This window comes from Bison bison, unplaced genomic scaffold (assembly GCF_000754665.1).
Source record: "Bison bison bison isolate TAMUID 2011002044 unplaced genomic scaffold, Bison_UMD1.0 scf7180017864166, whole genome shotgun sequence".
Classification (NCBI taxonomy): domain Eukaryota; kingdom Metazoa; phylum Chordata; class Mammalia; order Artiodactyla; family Bovidae; genus Bison; species Bison bison.
The window spans coordinates 2,583,788-2,589,281 of record NW_011494738.1 but is presented as its reverse complement, the minus strand read 5'-3'; the positions used below and the strand labels follow the sequence as shown (position 1 = coordinate 2,589,281).

Here is a 5,494-nt window from a genome sequence, read left to right as displayed (position 1 = left end):
CCCCAACCCCACCCCCGCCACAAAAAGGTGGGAAGATAAACCTTCCTGTCACCACGGAGTTGAAATACTAAAATCAACTAGTAAATTCAGCTTCTTAGCAATTAAGTTTGTTGGCATTTTTACATTCTGCCAGATTTTCATTGGTCTGAGTTTAAACGTGCATGTTATTTCTGGGATTTCTTTTTATCTTTCCAAAGGTTTTATGACACCTATGGTCACAGAAAAACTAGTTTCCAAAATTATCTCTGGTTATAAAGGAACTTATGTTGATCACCTTGGTTGTCAGGTACTTCAGAAGTTGAGTCCAGCTTTGGTACCTAAGTAGCACAGTACCAATACTATATCCAACATTAATGTTTTTTTCTTCAATGGTTCTCCTCTAAATTGTAAATGTGAAATTAAGTTCTCTGATCCATTCTTCAGTCAGTTATGCAGGGACATTTATCTTAATACATTGTAAATACAGAGAATAACAGCTCACTGCTTATGCAAATCAGCCTCGTTTTTGTCTGCAAGACAAGTAATCCATAAGGAAAACTAAATTTTGGGTAATAATTTGGATAAGTTGAACACTTATTATAGCTAACTTTTAAAAGAGTACAAAATGTTTAATTGCTTATATGTTATCTAAAATACTAAGAATTATATGAGTTTACCACTTTCTTTAAAAAAAATTAATACTGGCTCAAAAGCAGGAAATCTAAAATGCTAGAAATCAGATGTAGAAAGAGATTGAGGTTAATTCCAAAGAAATACCTGTTGTCTTGCATCATGGAAAAGGGAAGAGAAGAAGGCTGTAGTTTGCACCTGCTCATAAATGAGACACAGCATTAAAATCATTCAAAAAAAAAAAAAGCCATTCTACCTCAACTAGAGTTGGTAAATTAAGAATCTGGCTTTAAGGTAGACAATGACTTGAAAACAGGGTAGTGATTTACCACCAAATGCACATTTACAGGCCAAAAGAGATTTCATGGCCAAACTATCTCCAAGAATATTGTAAAATAACATTTAAGACTTTAAAGTTAAATAAAATGCCTTTTGAGTTGTCAGATATGAGCGTTTACAACTGCCATTCTGCAAAGGAATGCCTTACTAGGCTTCAGTTTAAAAAACCAAGTATTAAATACTTAAATGGTTAGAACAGCATATTTCAGTACTCTACTCTCAACCAAAATGTTTGTTACACAGCACACTGAGTTATGTACACTGTCAAAACAAACTGATGATAAGAAATTGCCAAGTCAATACAACAATTCATGAATCTTTAATAAAATATTAAAGAAGGTAGCTATAAAAGTCAATATCTCTTTTTACTTAAATATTCTAAAATATAAGGTAGGAAAGCTGGGGGCGGGGGTGCTGCAATGGCTAACAGTTTGATACCAATTTTTATTTAAAGAATCCATCCTAGCATATTGAAGGAAAACCTAAAGCATTAAACATTTTCTAAGTATACTGTTCTGCTTTTAGCAGAAAGAACATTATTTTACTTCACATTTTCTATTATAATAGAGCACAAGCTTTATATAAATACTAACTGTATGACAAACAGAAATACAAAAGGCTACAGAAATACCTAGCAAATTAGCAGAATAATGTAGATTCTACATAGCACTATGTTTTTTACAGCAACATATGCTCCTAGTGAGCTAGTCATCAGTACATATGAAATGTGATGTTACTAAACAAATGTTGGACTCATTTCCACATACTGTAATGTGACATTTGTAGGAAAAATGCCAAACCTACTTCCTTTCCTAATTATGCTTTCTTTTTAGCTTCATTAAACTTTAATATCTTCCTAAGTTTAATTAAGCATCTCATTTATTTCTAACAAAACTAGCAATTTCTTATCAAATTAAGGATTTATTTAAATGTGAAAAAGTGTTCACATCAGAAAGAATATATTCCAATTTCAAAAAGAGAAAACATTTTAACACAAGAGATGATCATGAATATTTATAAATCTCTAACATTTCTAGACGGTGATCAGAAACATGAACCATTGCCCAATGAAAGGACCCAACATGGCTCATATTTCACATCCTCCAATCCTATTCACCTTTCAAGACCCCTTTTCAGTTTCAATGCCCTCCCCCCAAAATTTAAGTACACTTACAAATTAACATTGTTACCCCAATAATAATAGGAACAAACAGCTTAAGTTTTATAAAATATTTCTGGGTAAATATATCAGTAGTGTCAACAGTGTATGTGTATTTCATCCATAAGCAGTCAAAGGGACCCATCTATTTTCCCTTAATGATTCCCTACATATGCTCTTTGTTTTCTGTTTCAATTGTCATCACCTACATCAAGGACTTTACTACCTCTCCCCCTTTCAACAATTACTACTGAGCGCTCACATATAAATGGAAAACACCTATGCAAACAACAATACCTAATAAGTGCTGTAAGAGAAAAGGTACAATGAGAGTTTAGAAGGAGCTGCTGCAAAGTTGCCTGAAAAGACAGCCAAGCCTTTACAAAAAGAGTGGCAGGAGGATATCCAAGGGATTCTAAAGAAGGGCATTCCACTCTGCTGTGCAATGCTGTGCTGTACCTAGTCGCCCAGTCATGTCCGACTCTGCGACCCCATGGACTATAGCCCACCAGGCTCCTCTGTCCATGGGGATTCTCCAGGCAAGAATACTGGAGTGGGTTCCACACCCTCCTCCAGGGCATCTTCCCAACCCAGGGATTGAACCCAGGTCTCAAACCCAGGTATCCGTATTGCGGGCGGACTCTTTAACGTCTGAGCCACCAGGGAAGCCACCATTCCACTCTGGGCACTGGTATATTCAAAGATATGAATGTTTGTAAAGGTCCCATCACTTTATAGCAAATAGATGGGAAAAAAATGCAAACAGTGACAGGCTTTATTTTCTTGGGCTCCAAAATCACTGCAGATGGTGACTGCAGCCATGAAATTAAAAGTCACTTGCTCCTTGGAAGAAAAGCTATGACCAAGCTAGACAGCACATTAAAAAGCAGAGATACTATTTTGCCAACAAAGGTCCGTCCAGTTAAAGCTATGGTTTTTCCAATAGTCATGTATGGATGTGATAGTTGGACTATAAAGAAAGCTGAGTGCCCAAGAATTGATGCTTTTGAACTGTGGTGTTAGAGAAGACTCTTGAGAGTCCCTTGGACTGCAATGAGATCCAACCAGTCAATCCTAAAGGAAATCAGTCCTGAATATTCATTAGAAGGACTGATGCTGAAGCTGAAACTCCAATATTTTGGCCACCTGATGAGAAGAACTGACTCATGTGAAAAGACCCTGATGCTGGGAAAGATTGAAGGGAGGAGGAGAAGGGGACAACAGAGGATGAGATGGTTGGATGGCAGCACCAACTGGATGGACATGAGTTTAAGCAAGCTCTGAGAGTTGGTGATGGACAGGGAGGCTTGGCATGCTGCAGTCCATGGGTCGCAAAGAGTTGGACACGACTGAGCAACTGAACTGAAAAATTATAAATAATTCATTACAGCTTGAGAAGGAAAGTGGTAAGAAGTGAGGTTTGTAGTTAACTCATGCAAAGGAATTTTTATTCTGTAGAATATTATAACCCTGAAAAATTTAAAGCACAGGAAAACTCAAAACCCAATTTTGCAAACAAAAAGTCAACCTAGGGCCATGTAGAACAAACTGGAGACAGAGAGCGAAAACCCTGAGGAAACTAAAGAATGATGAGAAAACAAATTTAGAAAATAATCGGAAGATAAAGCTACCAAGAATTAGTGACTAAGCTGGTGAAAGGGGAAGCAAGGAAAGGTGGAAAGCAGAGCTTGTCCCACAGACCACAAACATTACTTGCTCACAGTCTACCTCCTTCCCACTTAAATGTGTATGCTATATACTTTACCACCACGAACATCCTTGTATTGGTGGACCCTGATGCTGGGAAAAACTGAAGGCTGAAGGAGAAGGGGACAACAGAGGACGAGATGGTTGGATGGCATCACTGACTCAGTGGACATGAGTTTGAGCAAGCTCCGGGAGATGGTGAAGGACAGGGAAGTCTGGCATGCTGCAGTCTATGGGGTCACAAAGAGTCAGACACAGCTGAGCGACTGAACAGCAAATTAACACACTGATCTTGCCAAAGCATCTGCTTTTATCATGCCAGTCACCTACTAACTTGAGTGCTACAGTAGCGCCTCATTTCCTGTTTCTCCCAAATTTCAGTGGCTTGTTTTCTCCATTGTCCCCCAATTTCAACTCCAATCTTCAGCTTTCAAATTTGACTCTATCCTATTTCTCCAGTTATCTTTCTGAATCATCTTCCATTCATGGAGAAGCCTCTGCTAAAGTCAGACACTTTGGCCTGGTTTAATTCTGCTTCTAGACCCTTACTCAGAATTGTGTCTTTCTTTCTGACCACCCAAGACTCATAATTATTACTTCACTTAATAAACAGCATACATCACAACCCTTAAGTATTCTCTACCTATTTCATATGTTAATAAGTTCATATTCCAGACTTACAATATAAGCTTTTAAAAACCAGAATCAGTTTTATCGTCTCTCCAACAAAGAATAGGTATTCAATAAATAGTTCCAAAATCACTTTGAAATCGAAGGTAATACGGCAATTCCTACATGACCCCCATCAATATATGTATCCTCACTGTAGCATTATCTTAAATAGAAAGAAAGCTAAATATAAATGTCCAACAGTACAAAGATGTTTAAATTATAGCTCACTGATGATGGTAGAGTATCATGCACCTATTAATAAGTATCAGAAGACTAACAGGAAAATTAAATTAAAAAACATAATCCAAAATTCCATGTGTTCCATGATTACAAATTATCTATACAAATGGACAAAGACTAGAGGGATATAGAAACGAGGATAGCACAAATATCTGAATGGTGTAGGTTCACTCTGTGTCACACAGCAGGCATACAAGTAGGTAAAGTTGTGGCTTACAACTTTCTCACTAATGTCAATAAATACACAACCATTGACACTAGGTAGGACTTGTATTAAAAAAAAAAAAGCAAATTCTCAGAATGTACCAGACTTACAGAATCAGAAACTACCTCCAAGTAATTTTTATCTACACTTGAGAACCACTTCTCTATAGGAAAGTACCCTGGAATTTCATGTTTTGTTCCTCAGTGGAACACTATAGCAATCTTTATTCCCTGAAGAGGAAAAAGTGATAAGAATATTTATTATAGTTGCTTCTTCCTTTTGCTTTTGATTTCAGTCACAGGTGTGTTTTTTAATATATCCATTCTAAGTGAATACAATATACCTATTATACACAAATTTAAGAGAATTTTTTTAAAAGGCCAAGATAGTTTGGATAAGATAGATTCTTTTAATTCACTTTAAAATTTATCATAAAAAATAAGTACTTTTTAAAAAGTGCTCAGTATAAACAAATGAAGTTAAAATATTCCATGTCAACAGTAAGTTGCTAATGCTCAGTTAATGAACTTTAATTCAGGAAAAAAATTTCTTTTTTTTTTTTT

At 36.3% G+C, this 5,494-nt stretch overlaps 2 protein-coding genes across 5 annotated transcripts in view; one reads left to right on the top strand and one right to left on the bottom strand.

Annotated features, from left to right (window-relative positions):
- ASB3 (ankyrin repeat and SOCS box containing 3) overlaps positions 1-5,494 on the bottom strand; it is a 128,457-nt gene that overhangs the window by 91,941 nt on the left and 31,022 nt on the right. The window lies entirely within an intron of this gene.
- CHAC2 (ChaC, cation transport regulator homolog 2 (E. coli)) overlaps positions 1-5,494 on the top strand; it is a 9,636-nt gene that overhangs the window by 598 nt on the left and 3,544 nt on the right. The window lies entirely within an intron of this gene.